This window comes from Castor canadensis, chromosome 7 (genome assembly GCF_047511655.1).
Source record: "Castor canadensis chromosome 7, mCasCan1.hap1v2, whole genome shotgun sequence".
NCBI lineage: Eukaryota > Metazoa > Chordata > Mammalia > Rodentia > Castoridae > Castor > Castor canadensis.
In genome coordinates, this window is record NC_133392.1 from 27,112,199 (window position 1) to 27,134,478 (window position 22,280).

Below are 22,280 nucleotides of genomic sequence, written 5' to 3' on the forward strand. Positions count from 1 at the left end.
TAACAAACAACTCCCAGGCAAGAACTCTTAAAAATGTGTTTATATGTGTGTGTGGGGTGTACAGACTCTTAACTGGCTCCCTAATTGGCCATCACCCAAGCACCCAGCTTTAGTCATGGTGGTCCAAAGTCAGGCTGGCTCGGACATAATAAGTTAGCAAAATCTAGGGAAATGGGTTGCGGAAGAAAATGGCCATTGTTTGCAAAATAATTAGTGCTGCCTTTGAAACACTGAAAAATAAATATATTCTCCAAGGGTTCCTAATTCATCCCATCTCTGGAGAATGATCCCATCTGCATTGGGTGCAAAAATACAGTCCCAGTGATGTCCTGCACAATGACTGGGGGAGTGGTGCCCCACCCCACTCAGGGGTCAGAACTAATGTGCTTGAGTGGAGAGAAAGCTAATGTCCCTTTTGGGGTTCCTTAGAAGTTGGGACCCTGAAGGTAAATGGCCCTTTTTTTCAGGCGCTCTTTGAAGCACCCTTGAGATGATCAAATGCATATGGCAGGAAAAACAGCTAAATTCTACCAGGTATCAAATGAGGGGGTGGCCTGCAGGTGTTTTAGAGAGGAGGAAAATGGGAGGTGGCCCAAAGTAGGCTGGTAGACTCAGGCCTGGCAACTTTAAGGTCAAATTTCTTGACATTGGCTTAACAATGGCTCAGCCATTATTGGTCTCTCAAGAAACTGCTTGTCATCATCATCATCATCTTTTTTTTTTTTTATATAAAACTCAGGGCTTCTTCCTTGCTAGGTAGACACTCTAACACTTGAGTTACACCTCCAGCCCTTGTTTTTTGTTTTGCAGTGCTGTACTGGGGATCAAACCTAGGGCCTCCAACATGCCAGGCAAACACTCTGATGATGAGTTATACCCCCAGCCCACCAGCTCTAGCCTTCTTGGTATTCACAAATACTCTAACAACCAGGGCCCAAATGCCCTCTCTAAAGACCCCGAGCCGGTTCCTAGGACTTAGCAGTTCTTCCCCTAAGTGCTAGATGTACCAGATATGCCACCAGTGACATTCAGTGACTGCTGAGTAGGAAAGGGCCCGTCAGGCTGGGCCCCATCTCTGGAAGTCCCAGGACGAAGATAACACTTATGTCTACCCCAGCCTCCTTCCTGCAAAGACCTAAGCTGCTACTATGGCCAGTGAGAGCTGCTCTGTGGAGCTGGGTCCAGAGGCTTCTTCTGAAACTGGAAGAGAGCCCTCCCGGAGCTGCAGCACACTCAGGGGCAACATCAAGACTCCCAGGAAGAAGGGGAGACCACCTGGAGGTTTTGTTGAATGAGCCAAGCCTGGCTGAGGCCGTAGAGGAAGAAAAATTCAAAGTCAGTCCCACTGGCCCCTGTCCAGCTCATGTGCTTCTAATTGGGCCACCTGACTGACCCACTGCATCTCTTCTCACCACAGCCCACACCAATTTCAAAAGCTCAGGGACTTGCTCTAAGCCAAGCAGGAAGGTGGGGAGTGGGATGTGCATGCCTAGTCGACTGCTAGAAATGAAGAGCCTGCAAAGTTTTAGGAGGCCACAGTGAATAGGGCAGCCTGATGTCACTGTCATAGATAATATTCCTGGAGCCCTTAACACACTCATGCGATGCTACCCTCATTTTACAGAGGGGGTGACCCAGGCATTGCACTGCGGGCACTGTCTTTGCTATCTAGTACCTAAGACTCAGAGCATCCTCCACACAGACTAGCTCCACCACACAGCACCCACCCGTGAAAGGAAGGACAGCAGATCCTCTGCCTACTGGGGAAAATGGCATTCACATTTTCCCAATAATAACAACTCCCCTTGCTCTAGGGATCCAAATGAAGCAGACAGTGAGGACCTCACTATGAGCCTGTACTTCCCTGCCTGCTGCCCCAAGCCTTGAAGTACAGGCCCGAGACAAGGCCCACATAAAGAACTTCGGCCAGGAGTTGAATGCAATGATATATGCACATCACAGTGGAGCAAAACCAAAATAGGTCCTGAGTAAGTCCCCTTTCACAAATGACCTCCTGCTGCAGGGAGAGGAAAAGATGGGACACCCTGGAGTTTTGACGCTTCAAATGGCACAAACCTACAGAATCTGGCAGCCCTGCCTTTTGCTACATACAAGGACAAGATTGCTTGTAACATAAGGAAATTGCAGGAGCTTAACTGCACAGTGGTCCCACTGCAGGGTCAAAGCAAAATCCTCCAGGGCTGGCAGAATAGCTCAAGTGGTAGAGTGCTTGCCTAATAAGAGTGTGGCCCTCAGTTCAAACTCCAGTATTGTTAAAAACAAATACAAAAAAAGCAAATACCTCCAAAGAAGGGACAAGACAGAGCCATCTTTTTGTTTTGTTTGTTTTTGAGACAAGGTCTCACTACATAGCATAGACTAGTCTGGAACTCATGATCCTCCTGCCTCAGCCTCCCAAGAGTTGAGATTACAGATGTGTGCCACTATACCTAATTCAGAGCCGTTCTTTAAGAAAAAGTAACAAAACAAACAAATGGTGGCAGGAAAAACCAACAAAACAGATTTTCTATACATGTGGTCAATAAGCTTTTATGGCTAGAAGGCAAAGTTCTTCATAGCTGAATAGATGGCCAGTTGTAAAGTTTTCCCATCCTGGTCAAATGATGGAAGAATCATGCCCGTTCTCCCCTACCCCCATCCCAGTCCTCCTTTTTAAAATTCTGAATGCAGTTTTATGACTAGAAAAGTTCATCTGAGGCCACAGTTCATGACTAATCCCAGCAACTTGGGGAATAGAGGTAGGATGGTCATGGTCCAAGAAAGGCCCAGGCAAAAGTATGAGACCCTATGAAAACAAACTAAAGCAAAAAGGATTGGGGATGTGGCTCAAGTACAGAGCTCTTGTCTAGCAAGCTCAAGACTCTGAATTCAAAAGAACCCTAGTAGTTCCAGAAAAGAGAGAGAGAGAGAGGGAGAAAGAGGGAGAGATTGAGAAAAATAAAGTTAATTTGAGTGTTTGGTCAGAGTGCTTCCCTCAACTAGTTTTGTCTGATACTAATTTGGTTAAATGTGGATGTAAGACATTGTGAAGGGAAATGAATCATTTGATTCATTAATCATTTGATTAAGAAAAGGGAGAGGAAGCTGGGTGTGGTTGTGCATGACCATAATCCCAGCACTCTGGAGGTAGAAGTAGGAGGATCATGAGTCTGCAGAAAGGCTGGACTAAATAGTGAGATCCTATCTTAAAAAAGAAAAGAAGGACTGGAGGCATGGCTCAAGTGATAGAGCACCTGCTTTGCAAGTGCAAAGCCCTCTGAGTTCAACCCCCCAGTCCCAGCAAAAAACAAAACAAACAAACAACAAAAAAGAGGCGAGAAGGAAGGAAAGGGAAGGGAAGGAAGGAAGAAGAAGAAAGAGAGAGAGGGAGGGAGAAAAAGAAAAAGAAAGGAAGGAAGGAAGGAAGGGAAGAGAGAGCAAGAGAGGAGACACATTTGAGCTCAAAAAAGTGAAAGGAAACATACAGAATATTCCTTGTAAGTTTTTCCTGGCATTAAAGGAACTGAAAAGGATTAGAAAGCTAGCCAAGGGAGACTCAAAGTTGTTTCTCTAGGAATTTTCTCAAGACTCTTGCTCTCTAGCTTCATTCTTTTCCCTCAAAGCCATAGAGAGGCAGAGCATGAAATGTAAGGAAAATCTCTTTTAGAATCAGAGTTCAGCAAACTGGAGTATAGCAAGGGAGGCAGGAGCTGTTGGAGACCTTGCAGGCTCTCACCCTGAAGTGATCCTTGACCTCACCTTGTGCCATATACACAGAGCCCATGCAGCACCACCTCATTCTCCCCACAGTGAGGGTGAGGACCTGGACTGCCAACACAGCTGAGAGGGGATCCTCCTGGTCACATAGCTGGCAGCTGTCCCTAGTCAAATCCCACTGATTCATTCACTATGTGCACGCCTGCCCATTAAAAATACAAATTTAGCCAGGAAGGCTCATGTCTATAATCCCAACTACTTGGGAGGCAGAGATCAGAAGGACTGAGGTTCAAGGTCATCCCCAGCAAAAAGTTCACAAGATTCCATCTCAACCAATAAAAGCTGGGCTTGGTGACACATGCTCATCATCCCAGCTACGCAGAAGTATAAATAGGAGGTTGTGATCCAGGCAGGCCCAGGCATAAATATAAGACCTTATTCAAAAAATAACAACCAAAAAGCTGGGGATGAGGCTCAAATTGTAGAGTGCCTGCCTAGCAAGCCCAAGGCCTTGAGCTCAAACCTCAGTACTACAAAAAAAAAAAAAAAAGCGAAAAAACAATCCTTGCTCATACTTTCGAGGGAGCTCTGAGTCCTAATCTAGTGGATGCTTTCAGATTTTTAGATTTTTTTCTTTTTGAGCCAGAGTCTTGCCGTGTAGCCCTGACTAGCCTTGACCTTGCAATTCTCTTGCCTCAGCCTCTTTAACACTGAAATTTCAGGTATGTACCACATTGGCTCATTTTTCTTTTTCTTTTTTTTTGGCTGGGCCTGAGGTTAGAACTCAGGGCTTTGTGCTTGCACAGCAGGTGCTCTACTGCTTGAGTCATGGCTCTAGTCCATTTTGCTCTAGAAATGGGGGGTCTCATGAACTATTTGCCTGGACTGGCCTTGAACTGTGATCCTCCTGATCTCAGCCTCCCAAGCAGCTAGGATTATGGGCAAGAGCTAACGGTGCCTAGCTCATTTTCTTTTCCCTCCCTCCCTCCTTCTCTTCTTTCCTTTCTTCCTTTTTATGGGACTGGGGCTTGAACTCGGGCTTCCAGCTTGCAAAGCAGCTGCCCTAGCACTTGAGCCACACCTCCAATCCTCATTTTTCTCTTTAAGTTACTCCATCTGTTCAGACACTAGTCTGTGTGAGAAGGAAGAATCTTCCACCCAGAGATTTGTAACTGGGCAAAACTTGCCATTATTCCTCTCCCTCACTTAACCAGCAGAGGGTTGCTATCTACACACAAGTCAGAGACCAAGCCACTTTGCTCTTAAAGCTAAAGGGGTTAAGGGATTTTAAACTTATAGTCCTGTATATCGCTATGAAAACTTCCAGAAGGTCCTTTGATGCTTTAAAATGAAGCAGATGCTTCTATTCTTTCCACTTTTTTCCTGAAAAGACTGGTTGAATCTGGAATGAAAATCCATTTACTTGCCAGGGACCAATAAACCAGTACAGTCAGTTCAGAGGATCAAATGGCAGAATCTATCAATATAAAAGGTACCTTCCTTTTGACTTAATCATTCTTCTTATCATCTACCTTAGAGCAAACTATGTTCTCAAGGAGAAATGAACAAGGACAGTCACTACATCTGGGCACCATTTGTAATGCTGGCAAAAGGGTAACAACCTAAATGTGCAAAATAAAGTGATTTAACCCTGGTTTTTTTTTTTTTTTTTAATATCTAGTTTTTAGTGAGCAATATTAACATACCAACCATAATTTCTGTGACATAATAGAGCCTACTCCATGTGCTTTCACATTATGGATGCTAAGACCTACTATACATATGGTACAGGGAAATTTGAGTAATTTTAGAGAACTGAAATCTATGCCTCCTGCGCATGCGCAGCTTTTCCTCAATGGCAGCCTCCTTGGAACCATTTACCATGGATACCAACAGTTTACTGTAATAGTAAAAGAAAAAAAAAAGAACAATAAGAAAAACCTGATTAGATAAACAAAGATCTCCAAGATATATCATTAATTGAAAAATCTCATTGTTGAGGGCAGTAGTATCATTTACATTAAAGGTAGAAAAAACAACATACAAACACAAACTATTTCACAGCTAACTGGAAGAAGATGAATGCATAGAAAAAAGCATTGCTCTTCAAGGATCTACACTAAACCCACCCTTTAGGAAGGGGCCTGAGCTTGGGTGTTATGGTCATGGAAAACTTTGCCTTTGTTTGTGGAGTCTGAATTTCTAGTCACCCAAATATATTTATGCATTATTGTACACCTTGAATCAGAAGATGGCCCTCCTTAACACGGCTATGTAGTCCTGGCAGTCTGGCACTGGCCACCATGACATCTTCTCAGAGCAATGACAGTGATCTGGACAGGCTGCAAATCTATAGAACCGTTCGTGGCTTGTAAGTGAAATGTTACCAGGGCACTGCAACCACCTTAACTTATAAATTTTGGAGCAAATGCCTGCCTTCTACTTAGTTAATCAAACTAATGATGCTAGTCCTCTTGGCATGACTTCAAACTTTTCCTATTTCTTTCTTCTTCTCTTGCTGGTTATTGTCAGTTACATGAAAACAGCCTCCTCTCCCCTTTTGCAATTTTTACTCTTAGACCCATTCTGTTCCAACATTACTATATGTCATTTCTTACCAACACTTTCATCATTATTTCTGCTTTGTGGAACACTATCCTTAAAAATATCTAAAATCTTAAGATCAAAACAGTAAACATGTCTGTAGACCAACTAACTGCCAGACAGGCCTGGGTGAGGATGACTGCGCGTACCTGCCAGTACCATTTTCCCATTTGTTAGAAGTGAATAGACAGAACTCATGCACTTTTGTCCTGGAGCAAAGCTGCATTTGCATCAATGAACATCCCAAAGTCAACAAACTTTAGCATAGCCTTCCATTTCCTTAAATTCCAATGAGGAAGTTCCATTGCAGACTGGCTCTGTGGAAGTTTAGAAATCTGGAAACACTATTGCAGGACAAACATTTCCACTTTGCAGTTTTGCATTTGTTTTCAGAGTAGGAAGAAAGAAAACCAAAAACAGAGCAGGGAAAATTGTGTTCTTAGGCTAGGGAGATGCAGATAAAATAAGCATCTTTGGCTTTCCTTCCGAGGAGAAGATGGTGAAGGCAAAAAGTGAGTCTGGCACCTTTCAGGTGCTCCAGTCCTATGTACATAACATTGACTTCTAATTAATTTGAACAGAGAAATCTTCTGGAGTCAGGCAAAGAGCTGAATAGATAAAAAAAAAAAAAAATCTGAGGCTGGGGGCTTGTTTCAAGTAGTAGAGAACCTGCCTAGCAAGCACAAGGCGCTGAGTTCAAATCCCAGCACTGCCAAAAATCCTCAAAACTATCTCAGATTCTGTCCTTTTTACAGAAAACAAGTATACCATTCACTGGCAGCCCTAGTATGGTAGCTCAGATTTTTACCAAATATTCTCAAGAAGTCACTACCAAGTGAGTTCAGTAGATGAGTTTTGAGCCAGAGAAAACTGGAATGAATCAACCAAACCCACAGACCTCAATACTTCCTCCCTGCCACCAACACACAAGACATTGAAACAGTACAAGATGAAAGGAAAGCACACGGTATGGAAGTATGGAGTACTCCGAACCCAGTTTCCACAAATCCAGCAGGGCTTGACCAGCCCACCTCCATCTCTCCATAGCTGTGTACTTCAAACCTCAGAAGCATGGTCTGGGGAAGAGGAGTAAGCTTGTGGTCTGAAATTTAGGTTTAATGATTTTTCGTTTAAATATAAAAGAGAATTATCATTTTGTTTTAGATATAAGAGAATTTTCAAACAAGTACAGAAAACATTGTAACTTCCATATACATCACTTGGCTTCAATAATTGCCAAATCACAATCCTGACTCATCTATAAATATCCCCTCCAGCTTTCCTACCTCATGAGATTATTTTGAAGCAAATCCCAGATATTTCATCCATCAAATCTAACATTCTTTATAAATTTTTTATAGTAGTACTGGGATTTGAACTCAGGACCTCATGCTTGTCAGGCAGGTGCTCTACTACTTAAGTCACTCCGCCAGGCCTATTTTGTGTTGGGTATTTTTGAGATAGGGTCTTGCAATCTCTGCCCAGGCTGGCTTTGAACCGAGGTCCTCCTGATCTCTGCTCTCGAGTAGCTAAGATTACAGACATGAGCTGGCAACATCAGTTTCTTAATACTATTAAATATCCAAATCATTCTTCAAATTGGCTTTTCATATGTCTTTTCACAGTTAGTGTGTTTCAAATTACTATCCACACAAAGCTCACATAATGCATTTGGTTGGTTTATCTTTTACATTTTCTTTAATCTATAGGTTTTTCCTCTCCCTTGCAATTTATTTGTTAAAGAAATTAGGTTGTTTGTCTAACAGAATTTCTCACAGTCTGAATTTTGCTGATTGTATCCTGTGGTGTCATTTATCATACTCCTCTGTCCCTTGTTATTTCCTTTAAATATGCCAAAGATCTAGACATTGTATTACGGCAGCCATTTGTAACAAATGCCCAGGCCCAATATTAGAATTTTGTAAAACTAGTGATGATTTAACTCTAATATTAATTACAATTTTTCACCTGGAAATCTTTTAAGTCACCCTGAGGTAAATTCTGTAGAGAAGGCAGATTAAATGCGTGTTCCTTTTCCTTATTTTGCCAGTTTTCAGAATAACAAATTGTCATAGCTTCTAAAGATGATTAATGAAGCTTGTTTGCCTTTTTAAGTATTGTTTAATATAAACAAATGGATTTTAAAATACTTGATGTGTTTCAGCCCATGGAGTTATTGAAACTGACACTTACTGCCACTCAGACCATTCATTCCATCTTCACATGCTATAAGTAATCCCTTAGGAGGATAAGGCAGGAGGATTGTGATCTGAGGCCAGCCTGGGCTGTATAATGAGAATACAGGAAGGAAGGAAAGGAGGGAAGAAGGGAGAGAGGAAGGAAATGGAAAGACGACAGCAGTTTACTTATTTAATTTTATATGTGTATAATTTTCTCTTATGTTGAACATTTTCCTTTCTAACTTTATTTGCTTTATCTTTTATATACATGTGTGAGTATCAGAATAATACCAACATTATTATTTAAAACATGATTACTAAAATCAGGTTTTTCTGTCTTTGTGGCATGTATATTAAGGATATACAATCAAATTACTATGTTTTAGCAGGGTGTGGCAGCACATCTATAATCCCAACTACCTGGGAGGCAGAGATAGGAAGATTGTGGTTTAAGGCTAACTCAGGCAAAAATTAGCAACACACTATCTCCAAACCAAGTGAGGTGTGGTAGTTCATTTCTGTAATCCCAGTTACTCAGGAGGAGAAGGTAGGAAGATCACAGTCTCAGGTAGGCATTGGCAAAAGCAGCAGACACTATCTGAAAACAAACTAAAAGCAAAAGGACTGGGGCATGGCTCAGTGGTAAAGCACTTGCCTAGCAAGCACGGGGTCCTGAGTTCAAACCCTAATAGTAAAGTTCTATGGCATTAATTTAAGTACATTAACCTTGCTGAATAACCATAAACACCTTCCGTTTCCAGGACTTTTCCCCAAACTGAAACTCTGTACCTATAAAACAATAGCTCCCCTCAAGCAATCAGATCTTACTCTCTGCCTATATGAATTTGACCTTTCTGGGTCAAATTCACTTATGTGAATTTTTTCACATAAGTGAAATCATACAGCATTTGTCCTTTTACCACTAACTTTATTTTGCTTAGCATAATGTCTGCAATGTTCATCCATACTGGAGCATGGGTCAGAATTTCCTTACTTTTTAGGGCTGAAAAAAAAAATGTGTATGTAACACACACACACATACGTACATATATATATCCACTACATCATTTTGTTTATTCTTTTTTTTTTTTTTTTTTGGTGCTGGGGATTGAACCTAGGGCTATATCCCCAGCCCTATCCCTTCATCTTTCAATGGACACTTGGGTTGCTTCTACCTGTTGGCTATTGTGAATAATCCTGCTATGTGTATGAGTGTAGAAATATCTGTTCACATTCCTGCTTTCAATCAGTTTGGGTATATTCCAGAAGTGGGCTGCTGGATCATATGGTGAGTCTATTTTTAATTTTTTGAGGAATTATCATACTGTTTTGCATAGAAGCTATACTAATTCATTCATTCACTCATTCACTTATTTATTGGTGCTGAGGATCAAAAATGGAGCCTAATACATGCTAAGCCTGTGCTCTGCCACTGACCTATATACCATTTGCCCCTAGCCACACTATTTTATATTTCCATCAGCAGTGTGTGCATAAAGGTTTCCTATCTTTCCAGTCTTTCCACAGATCCAAGACAGTCTCCATTGCCAGCTTTGAAGAAGCAAGCAGCATTTGTAAGGAATGGAATATTGCCAATCTGATTCTTGGAATTAGATCCTTCTCTGGCAGAGCTTTCAAATGAGAAGGCCTGGTAAACACCTTGATAGCAGCTTTGCAACCCTGAATGGGGGACCTAGAGAACCTGTGCCCAGTTCCCAGACTTACAGAAACCTTGAGGTAATAAATGTATATCATTTTAAGCTATTAATTTTGGGATAATTTGTTATATAGCACAGAAAACTAATATAGGAGAAATTTTCATTTTAAAGACATCTGGCTTCCTGTCCTCTCCATTCTGTTTCTTCCTTCTCCCATAAGTGATCAGGTAAAAAAATTTTATGGCTTGTTGTGGGTAGGAGTGGTGGTACACACCTGTAATCCCAGCACCGAGGACACCCAGGAAGCGAAAGTAGAAGGATCAAGAACTCAAAGCCAACCTGGACTACCACATAACGAGTTCAAGGCCAGCATGAGTTACATAGTGAGACCCAGTCATAAGAAAACAAGGGCTAACAAGTGGAGCACTTATCTTGCATGTGCAAGGCCCTGGGTTAAGTCCGTAGTACTATTAGAAAAAAAAAATATGGTTTATCCCTCCATTTAAAAATATATGTATAAATAAAACCTGTTTCTTATAACTCTGCCAGTCCTTTTTGCTTCGGTTATTTTTTGAAATGGGTCTCACTTTATGCCTGGGCTGGCCTGGACCAACCAGATCCTCCTATTTGTGCTTCCCCACAAACATAGATGGGATGACAGGTGCTCATCACTGCACTCAGTCATTGATGGGGATGGAGTCTTGAGGACTTTTTTGCCCAGGATGATCTCAAACCACAATCCTCTTGATCTTTACCTTCCAAGTAGTCAGGATTACAGGCTTAAGCCACCATGCCTGGCCTTGAAAAAAAAAAAGTTTTTGCTTCGACTCATCTGGTTTTCATTTAAAATGACAAGTTTGGGCTAAGAGAATGGCTCAAGAGATAGAATGCTTGGGCAAGTGTGAGGCTCTAGATTCAATCTCTAGCACTACAAATAAATGAAATGAAATGAAATAAAATAACATGTTTGAGGACACTACATAGACATTCTTGGTAAAAATAATTTCAATGGTCATCCTCATCTAGATACCATCATTACCTTCAAATAGGTAGAATGATGAATATCCATTTTCTCAAACAGAACTGCCTAATGTTTATCAAAATATCAATAGAGTAGTTGGATTTATACATTTCTAGAGATATCTATAAACCATGCTGCATGAGTGACAAGAAAAACTATTAAGTTTTCTACATTAAACTGATTGCATTAGCAGCCCAAATTAACATTCTCTCTGAATTCATGCCTTGTACCTATCACTCTATATCCCTTTTTCTGGACATGTCTTGAGTCTTGCCTTGGTCAGTGGGCCACTAGCAAACACAAGCAGAGACTTAACAAAGCATGTGCATATTTCTACTTCCTCCCATGGACCTGTTACTCCATGAGAAGATGCCTGAACTAATTACTGCACATAGTGCTTCAATCAAGCCATTTGTACCCTGCAAAGTTTGATACCCAGCAAAGCAGAGCAGGGGAAAAAAAATGTAATTTGTGAATGTCTTTTCATATGTTTATATCCTTGTGATTCCTAGAAGTGGGACTGCTGGCTTTGCTATGGCAAAGGGTAAACACATACGCATTTTGCTAGACATAGTATTAAAACATTCTCTTCAAGAGGGATAATGGCATTTTCATCCTACCATGAATGCATGAAAGCACCTGTTTTCCCCAAGCCTGACTTGACTCTATCAAGGGACACAAGGAGAAGTGGTATCTGAGGGTACTCAGGGTAGTTTAACTTACAATTGCCTTATGAGTGACATGAACATCTCTGTTTTTATGTATTTATGGAAAATTTGTTTCAAACACCAACTTTTTTCTTTTTCTTTTCTTTTCTTTTTTTTTTTTTTTCGAGAGAGTCTCTCTGTGTAGCCCAGGCTGGCCTGGAACTCACAATCCTCCTGCCTCAGCCTTCCAAGTACTGGGAACACAGGTGTACACCACCATGCCCAGCTAGAAATATCAACTTTTAAACTAGAGAATATTTTGGTTGGCCTCATCCCAGCAATCCAAAAAAAGATAAAACACTGACTATAGCTGCCATGGCCACCATAGTATTAGTACTGATTATTTTTCTTTTACCACGTTATAGGGCAACCATCATCCCAAATATATTGTTTACTCTTGAGCCCAAGGTAAAACCAGATCCTCCAAGGAAAAAAAAAAACAGATCCTTCAGTTAAGAGTCTCTGTGTAGCTGGGCACTGGTGGCTCAAGCCTGCAATTCTAGCTACTTGGGAGGCTAAGATTGGGAGGATCAGGGTTTGAAGCCAGCCCAGGTAAAAAGTTTGAGAGACTCCACCACAACTAATAGGTAGGCATGTGGTGGCATGTGCCTGTCACTCCAAACTATATGAGAGGCTAAGATTGGGAGAATCACAGTTCTAGGCCAGCCTGAGCAAAAAAAGTTTGCAAGACCCCATCACAATGGAAAAAAAGCTTGGCATGGTGGCCCACTCCTGTCATACCAATGATGGGGGGAAGCGTAAAACAGAAGGTTGGTGATCCAGGTGGGCCTTGACAAAAAGCAAGACCCCATCTGCAAAATAACTACAGCAAAAAGGGCTGGAGGCTTGGATCAAGCAGTAAAGCACCTATGTAGAGTCCTTCGTGCTCTTCCTTTCCCTCTTGGGTCCAGCAGAATGCTCCCGCAAAGAAGGGTAGCGAGAAGAAGGGCTGTTCTGCCATCAACGAGGTGGTGACCCAAGAATACACCATCAACATTCACAAGCAGATCTATGAAGAAAGCTTTAAGAAGCGTGCCCCTTGGGCATTCAAAGAGATCTGGAAATTTGCCATGAAGTAGATGGGGACTCCAAATGTGTGCATTGATACCAGTCTCAACAAAGCTTTCTGGACCAAAGGAATAAGGAATGTCCCATATCATATCCGTGTGCCGTTATCCAGAATACATAATTGAGGATGAAGACTCACCAAACAAGTTCTATACTTTGGTGACCTATGTTCCTATTACCACATTCAAAAATTTGCAGTCAATGTAGATGAGAACAGCTGAGTGGAAATAAACTTATAAAACTGAAAAAAAAAAAAAAAGAAAAAGAAAAAACAAGCACCTATGTATCAAGCAGTGAGTTTCAAATCCCAGTACAAAAAGTCTCTGTATAATGACACTCTCGTTTTATCCTCTGATGCAATTTCCTTGGCTGTGCAGCTTTGAACGAGTCAATTAACATCTCTGCATTTGTTTTTCCAGGCATCAAAACATAATGGGATGATTATACTGTCCACCTTACAGGGTAATTTTTAGCATTCAAAGAAAAATTTAAGTATGTAAAAACTGCCTGTGTACTGTAAATACTGGTACAAACTAATGACTACTTATTGATGTGAAAGATTTGACCACTGGAAAACAGGGCCACTACTGACAGGAAAAGGAATATATGGCTGAAGAGCCCTGTGAGGACCAAGACACAGAGTTCATGCACTGTAGTAAAGCAGACACTCTCAACAGAGAGTCAGAAGTCTAATTACAGCTCAGGAAACTAACCCCCATTCGTGCATTAGTTTACATTAAAAAATACAGCCACAGTATTAATAAGTGTCCTCAGAGATCACCCAGTGAGTTCAGACCTGAAGGGCCTGGGACAGAGAGCCCTGAGGAGGGGAAGGAGGCAGGGCTGTTTGCCAGAAGCCATACAGGCACAGCTGAAGTGATGGAAAGAATGCTGAGTTTTCTTCTAAACCAAGCATCATTATGTGGGCTTTCGGTTCAGTGGTCCAAACTCCTAAATCAACCAAGTCCACATCCAGTGCTTAAACCTCCTCTACAAAGGCCTCAGTCAGTGACTGCCCAGACTTTACTAGGATGGTTTGAGAGGTGGCGAGTTTACTACCTCTCAAAGTCTATCTATGCTTCCATATCCCAATGAAAAGTTAAGTTTCTTAGTTAAGTCCCATTAATAGGAAAGAAAAAGTAACAAGGAAAAAGGTAAATCCTTTTTCCATATGGCAAGACTTCAAATATTTTTAAACACCTGTTGCTGGGTCATAGCTCAACATTCCATGCCACAGTCTTTTCTTCAAACTGGAACGTCTCCAGTTTCTTCGCCTTTATAACCATTCTTCACATACCACACAGCTTAGAGAGGTCTTGGCCATCCAAAAGCCACCCTTCTCTTGATTTGCTCATATGTCTTGTTAATGTGGCACTCAGGAGGGGCTGTTGGGTCAGAGATGACATAGGAAGGAGGCACTTATTTCTGCGCATAGGCCAGATCCTCAGCTGTCTACACACCTGCTTCAAGTACTTCCCACCACTCAGACAAAGGGAAGGTAGTAAGGATAGCCAATCCTGAGAGATCTGATTATAGGAAGAGGCAGCAATAAATTACTGATGATATTTTGGTCCTTAGGCCAAACTCATTGTCAGGACTGAGGGTGAACTCAGGAAGCAGGATTAGCTGAGTCCTAGAGTCCACTCAGTCTATAGACCACCAGCCTCAAAGAATTTCCTTACCATGGGAATTAAGCTAGTTTTGATGTCATCCAAAGCTGGAAGACTCCTGTGATTCATTCTGTGAACTTCAAAGGTGAAAGAGAGCTTCCCGAGTGCTTTGGGCTGCCAGTAGGTGAGAACACAGTGGCAGTCACAGCCATAGCCACCTAGTCTAATGCAATCGCCTTCTCGAGGATAGCTGGGGACATAGGCAACAAACTGTAAAATATGCAGACTTGTGACCCAGCAATCCTACTTTAGGAATTTATCGTGAGATAAGGGTACACAATTGCCAAGCTGTACATACATGGATGTTCCTTGCAGTACTGTTTAAACTGGGGAGCCTGGAAGTGATCTGAAAGCTCACCAAGACAGGGCTATTTAACTAGACAGGTCTGTCCTGTTACTACTTTGCATTGATATACCATACATCATCACAAACATTGCTACTGAGTTGTAGAAAGATTTCATGACAGAACACTGAGTGAAGAAAGCATGTTAACACATATGGTATTTAGTAAAACTGTCTAATTAGTTTGTGAATAGAGACATATCTAGAAGGAAGATAATCAAACAGAGTGGTTGCCTCAGGAGCTGAGATTTAGATAATGTTTATACTTCACTTTCAATTACATATTTGTTTAAGTGATAAAGGTACACCAGCTTATGATAAAAAATTCAAACAGAAATGTGTCAAGTAAAAAATGAAAATCTTGTTTCCTATCAGTCCCACTTCTCCAATATGACCACTGGTATTGTTTGAGATGCAGTCACCAAATATTTTCTTCTAAGGATGTGTAACTGAATTCATATTTTCTTTTTCTGTGCTGGGGATGGAATCTAAGGCCTGATCTATACCCCCAGCCCTCAGATTTTCTTTTTTCACATATGAAGTAACCATGTCTTGGAGATGCTCAATTCTGACCTAAAGTCTGTGGGTTCCACGTGGCCAAATTGGGATTTGAACCCAAATAGCCTGCCACTTGGACTCCTGCTCTTGGCCACACTGTTCTCTCTAGCCCTCTTCAATAAACTTCCTATCATGTGCAGTTCCAGCTTCACCTCCCACAGAGATGCTGGGTCTAGGTTCCAACTTTCCAGCTGCTCTGCTCTTTGCTTCTGGTAGCCTTCACTGCCCTCTGCAGGAAGCATCCCTGAGATGCAGGTGCATCAACAAATTAAGTCAACAAATTAAGACTCCAAAGAGGGTGCAGTGGCTCAAGCTGTAGAGCCTAGCAAGCATGAGGACCTGAGTTCAAACCCCAGTACTGCCAAGAAAGAGAAAAGAGAAGAAAAGATCTTAAAAAGATGCTTATACGCACTACATACACACAAAAATGTTAAAAAAAAAAAAAAGATTCGATAGGGGAACAGAGATGAGAGACCTAGTCTAAGGGTGAATTATCCTAGTTTAATGCCTGTTATCAAGTAGCCTCTTTCTACTAAAGCTTAAAGCACTTCATGCAGGTCTGCAAGTAAGATACAGACCCATGGAAGGCAAAGGAATTTGCTCCAAATCCTGCAAGCAGTTCAGCAAGAGATGTATTCCCTCCCTCCATCAGTGAAAGCAATTCCATTCTCAAGTCTCTGCAATCTCACAGAAATTTAAAGATAGCCACCTCTATAGTTGGGTCATTATTCAGAAGTGGAAAACACATTCTTCAAGTCAGAAGTTGGCAGATTTTTTTTCAGAAAGGGTTACATGTCAAATATTTTGGGCTTCAAGGACCACATAGGTTTAGTTTGTTTGTTTGCTTTTGGTTTTAGGTATCAAAACCAGGGCCTCCCATATGCTAAGCAAGTGCTCTATATCCTGCCTCACAAGGATGGTGGTTTGGTTTGGTTTGGTTTTTCCCCTTCTCATGACCATTCAACTGTGCTATTGCAGCACAGAAAGCAGCAGGTAATTCATGATGGGTGTAGCTATGCTCAAGTAGAATTTTACTTACAAAGACAGGTGGCCATCAGGATTTGGCCTATTGGCTGTACTTGCCAACCTCTGCTTTCAGGGATTAGAGTCTTCCCTAAAAATACTTAGATTTTGATATGGGCTAAATCACTTAGCTTTTAGGGTACAAACTCATTTCTGAGGGATTGTCCTATTTTTCTTTCATGGACTAGGAACCCAGTCTTTCAACTATTAACCTAAAATCTTGGGCAACTGCTTAAAAATCAGGGTTGTTTCACCTTACAGTTAGCATATGAAAGTCAACATTACTAACAAATGAAACTTCCATAACAATCAGAAAAGAGGATAAATCAGGTGAAGGGAAAGAAAATGTCAGGGAAATCAAAAAGAACAGAAAGAAGAAGAATGGCATTAATATAATCAGGCAGCTCCATTTGGCTTTGTTTAGCTGACTGGGGCAATGGGCAACTTATCTAAACCAGGAAATGAGATAATGTGACAGCTCTCCTTGGTAAAGATGGAACATCTTTTTTCAGAAAACTTTTCTTAAGTCAAAAAGATATTAAAACCACATCACTTGGGAATCAGGGAGAAGAAAGCCAGGGAAGCTGTAGATGAGAAGCTCAACAACATCTTTACCTCCTCACTCACTTCCTGCTGCCCTTGCTCACCTGTGGTGAGGCAAGAAGAAGCAGAGCTTGATTCATCCCTGGGGCTGGAAAGAGAGACCTATGGTATGCTGTTGAGTATGGTTGGGTGAGAAGAGGGGTACCTTTCTTGGGCTGAGAGCTTTAAGGGATGGTAGGCTGGGACAGATTTCCTGAGGAGTTAAGGAATTAGGATTAAGATGGCAGAGCTAAGAAGAATCCATGACTTGGATGGCTGGGTTCCAACGTTGCATCTTAGCACCTTCTGGAGAAGAATCTCAAGTACATCAAATTCAAGCATATTTTAACTTAAAAAAATAAAGTTTTCATTCTTTAGTCATTTCCCCTCTCTTTTTAAAAGAACTTTGAGGATGATCACAGTGGCTTATGCCTGTAATCCTATCTACTTGGGAGTTGGTGATCAGGAGGATCATGGTTCAAGACCAGCCTAGGCAAAAAGTTCACAAGACACCATCTTGACCAGTAACAGTGAAGGGCCCCATCTGTCATCCAAGCTACTGTGGGGAGGACTGCGGTCCAGGCTGGCCTGGGCAAAAGCAAGACTCTATCTCAAAAATAACCAGAGCAAAAAGGACAAGGTGGATCAAGTAGTATAGTGCATACCTAGCAAGCACAAATCCAGGCCCAGCCCTTGCCCATCTCCACTGTGCCTCCATCCAGATGGGCCACTTGAGCCTTTTCCTCTCCGTCAGCTTGTTCTGCTGACCGAAGAAGCCCCTTTAGTTTCTTAGTCCTCTAGCGCTTTTACTCCCCAGGGGTCCACATATGCTGTTCCCTCTGCTAAAAAAAGGTTCTCTTCACTCTTGGCCTCCAGTTCTGTTCTCTGCCAACCTTAAGATCTAAAATGGGCTACTAACTTAATTCTGGAGCACCACGAGCTTTCCCTCTCAGCTTTGTTTTTTAATGTCTGTCTCCACTACCATAGGGCAAGGATCCTCTCTGTTTTCCTCAGCTTCTTCAACATCTACAGAGCCCCTGGTGTGCAGTAGGCACTTAAATAAAATAAACACAAACTATGAAAAAGAGCTCCTTTCCCCCAGCTTCTCTCTCATTTAAAATGGATCATTGGAGGCTCAGATGACATGCCACGCAAAGCTGTGCTTTGTACCCTAAAAGCAGCTCAGGCCTGCCACTCACCAGTCACAGGGAATTCTGAAGGCCGATTACCTCTAAGCCTTATTTTTGCATCTAAGAACTACAGTTTTGGATCTTCCTTTGAAGACTCCCTACTACAGAGGTTAAAGAAGAGAATGTAAGTCCCTATGATGGTTCGGTGCTCAGTAGTGTTGCTTTATTTATTTTCTTTTTTATTTTCAGTTTTTTTGGGGGGTGTTGGGATTGAACCCAGGGCCTTTTGCATGCAGTTCATACTTTGTAGCTCCTTGGTAGGAGCTACATCCCTACCTCCGCCTACCTAAACCATGGAAAAGTAAGTTTAAAAAAAAAAAAGGCTTGAAAGAAAAAGATTGAGCCGCACATGCTATTTTTATTTTTTATTTTAGACAAGGTCTCACTGGCATTGACCTTAAGATCCTCCGGCCTCAGCCTCCCAAGTGCTAGAATTACAGGCATGTCCTACTATGCCTGACCACATATGCAATTTTAATATTAGGAAAAGCAGGAGACAAAATTTAGGAAAATGCCACAATTCACTGAGATTACATATATACAACTTGACTTGCTATGGATATCTGGAAGTCTCTCTGACTTCAGGAGGTACATACTTCCCCTGTCCAAACCAGGAAACACTCTGGATGGATCCTGTGCTAACTTTAAACTGTACACTATATAGTGTAAGCACTCACTGATCTTTCTGAACCCCAAGTGTGTGCTGTTTAGCATGTATTAACCTATTTTTCTCAGGGCAAGTAACCTTAAAAAAGGGAGCAAATCTTAAGGATTTAGTAGACTACTGAGTTGATATAAAAATATTCGTATATAAAAGTCATTTTATTCTTTGTTGAAAACAATTATAACATTTATTGAATGGTTGCCAAGTGCTGGTGGCTCATGCCTATAATCATAGCTACTCAGGAGGCAGAGATCAGGAAGATCACGGTTCGAAGCCAGCTTGGGCAAATAGTTTGCAAGCCCCTATCTCGAAAAAAAAACATCACACAAAAGGGCTGGTGAAGTGGCTCAAGGTGTAGGCCCTGAGTTCAAGCCCCAGGACCACAAAAAACCAATTCACTGGATGCTCACGACAGTATTAATAATATATTCATTCATCTAACTCCCTCTCACTTAAAAAAAAATCCTTTAGCAATGATTGTTAACAAGTATAATATTCATTTCCCTCAGCCAACAATCTTACTTCCAGGAATTATCACACAGAAACACTTAGGCTGGAGTACAAAGACATACATATAATGCAAGGATGCTCACTACAGGTCTGTGGTAGGAAAAAATTAGAAACAACCCATGTCTAACAGAAGGAGTCTGGTTAAATGAAATACAGTATATCTAGAAAAAAACTCTATATAGTTAAAAAGAACATACTGACACAGAAAGGTGTCTAAAAGTATTGTTAAGTAAAAAAGCAAATTAGCTGAGACTGGTGGCTCACTCCTATAATCCTAGTTACTTGGAAGGCTGAGATTGACAGGATTATGATTTGAGACCCCCGTCTCCAAAATAACCAGAGCAAAAATGGACTGGAGGTCGGCTCAAGCAGTAGAGTGCCTACTTTGCAAGTGTGAAGCCCTGAGTTCAAACCGAGTCTCAAAAAAAAATAAAATGAAAATAAACAGGGGTGTAGCTCAGTGGAAGAGTATTTGCCTAGTATGCATAAGGCCCTGGGTTGATCTCTAGCACTTAAAAAAAAAAAATTGAAGAACAGTATGAAAAGCATGGGCTGGTTTATACCATAATGAGAATTCTATCTAGATATGTGCATTAAAAAGAAAATCTGGAACCAGACAAAGTTTTCTTACTAGGAGAATGAATTATAAAGGATTTTTCCTTTTTGTGTCACGTATTTCTCTTTTATGTTTTATAACAAGCAAGTATTTCCTTTATAAACAGAAGAAAAACAAGGCTCACAATCCACCTCTGTGCTTCTGGTCTGTCAGTACCACAGTTCCATCAGCCCCAGCTCTGGAGCTCATGCCATCACCTCCCCCTTAGGCCTGAATCACAAATCAAGCCAACTCAGCACATCATGAGATTGCTATTAAACAGCAGCATGCAGAGGCACTTCAATTTCCACAGTGTCAGTTGCAAGGTTAGGGGGCCATGTTTCTCCTAAAAACTCAAGTGCAATTAACTTGGAATTTGTGGTTAAGGCCTACCAAGGGCAGAACTGAGAGCAGACAGCCACTCCAACAGAAATCTAAATCATAGTTCAGAAATCAAGCCCCGCTGAGTTGGGGACTGGTTTCTTTCTAATGAAATCCAGAGGGTGGGGTGCAGGGGAGCAGTCACTAACAATCTGAGAAGAAAGAATAAGCTGATCATAAAATTAAAAGAGAATAGGAAAGAGAAACTGGCTGCAAAGCAGAAGAGACAGATGTTGAAGTGTCTACTCTGAGTTGCTGATGTGTTTACTGCAAAATCTTCCAAATGATTCATACCAGAGGGTGGAGTTGGTTCTAAATCTGTGGGAGCAGGTGAAATGATAGCTACCCTGTTCTCAGGCTTGCAACATTTTTCCCATATGATACTTTGTATTGGTCCAGAGCCTGATCAACACATAAGGTTCTTTTGATCCCAGGAAGGGTGCACATTTTAGGTGGGAGTGGTAGATACTGTTTTGCCTACCTATTTCCCTCTGCCTTAGCCTGTTTTGTGTTGCTATAGCAAAATATCTGAGGCTGGATAACCTATAAAGGAAAGAGGTTTATTTGGCTCATGATTCTTGTAGTTGGAGAATCCAAAACATATGGTACCAGTATTCTGGTAGGTGGCCCATGTTTTTGTCCATGAGCAGAAGGGGACAAGACATGAGTGGCCTCATTTTCTAACAGCTTGCTCTCATAAGAACTAACCTAGGTGCTGGTAGTGGTCTGCCTAGCAACTGAGACCCTGGGTTCTATCCCTAGCATGCAGAGGTGGAGGAGCACACAGACACACTGGATGACTAATCTAGTCTCTCAAGAAGTAGAACTACTGCCACACAACATTAAAGATTCAAGAACCACCATAATGCTATACTGGGGACCAAGCTTCCAGTACTTGCATCTCTGAAGAACCACAGTACTCTCCTTATTAAATGAACTCTAATTTAAGTTCTGCCTTTTCTTGGCCAGCCCCTTTTGGGAACCAGGCCCATTCCCAGCCAATATGGTTGTCTGTCTCTCCTTAAAATAATTCTAGCCAAGAAGTTCTATGAAGGTTTCTGTTTGTTTGTTTGGTGGTACTGGTGGTTAAACTCAGGGCCTGGTTCTTTCTAGGCAGGAGTTTTAAACCATGCCCATTTATGAAGTTTTGATTGATCTTTAAAATTTAAAAAAAGGATTTAGGAGTTTCATTTGAGAAATTTTTAAAAAGCAAAAAAAAAGATAAGGAAGCGACAGACAAGGAGAGCTGGGCATGGTGGTTGAGCAGGAGGATAGTGGTTCAAGGTCAGCCTAGGCTACATAGCCAGACTGTCTCAAAAAACGAAAAAAAGAAAAGAAAGAGATAGAAAGACAGGACAGAAATAAAAAAAGAGGTAAGAGAGACAGAAATGTTTCTCACACTGCTTATATAGACTCTGTCAAGTGTGATTCTGATGCTAGGAATCATGCAGACATCTTAGGAATAGAAGAGAAATATTTAAACAGACAGACCAAGTGCTGAAATTAAATAGAACTAGGTCTTTGGCCATATTGCTGAACAGACGATAACCATTCTGGAACTGCCCCTCTTGCTGTGTAGAGTAAGTACCCTTATTCTAATCAGGGTGTTCTATTGCTGATAGTCAAAATCACCCCCAAAGTCACAAGAAAACAGAACAAAAGGTACTCATTTCATCTATGGCTCCTCTGATGATAGGTCTAAGTGTGACTGCACACCATTAGCGAGATTAAGAAATGTCCCTATAGGCCTGCGGAACAACTAATTTTGCTACCCAGAGCCAAGTCTGTTTTTTTTCTGCCAGTAGTTAA

General features: G+C 41.4%; 1 protein-coding gene and 1 pseudogene across 2 annotated transcripts in view; one reads left to right on the forward strand and one right to left on the reverse strand.

Annotated features, from left to right (window-relative positions):
* Sufu (SUFU negative regulator of hedgehog signaling) overlaps nucleotides 1-22,280 on the reverse strand; it is a 100,591-nt gene that overhangs the window by 46,460 nt on the left and 31,851 nt on the right. The gene's annotated exons all lie outside the window — the stretch shown is intronic.
* On the forward strand, nucleotides 12,634-13,162 carry LOC109691337 (large ribosomal subunit protein eL31-like; annotated as a pseudogene).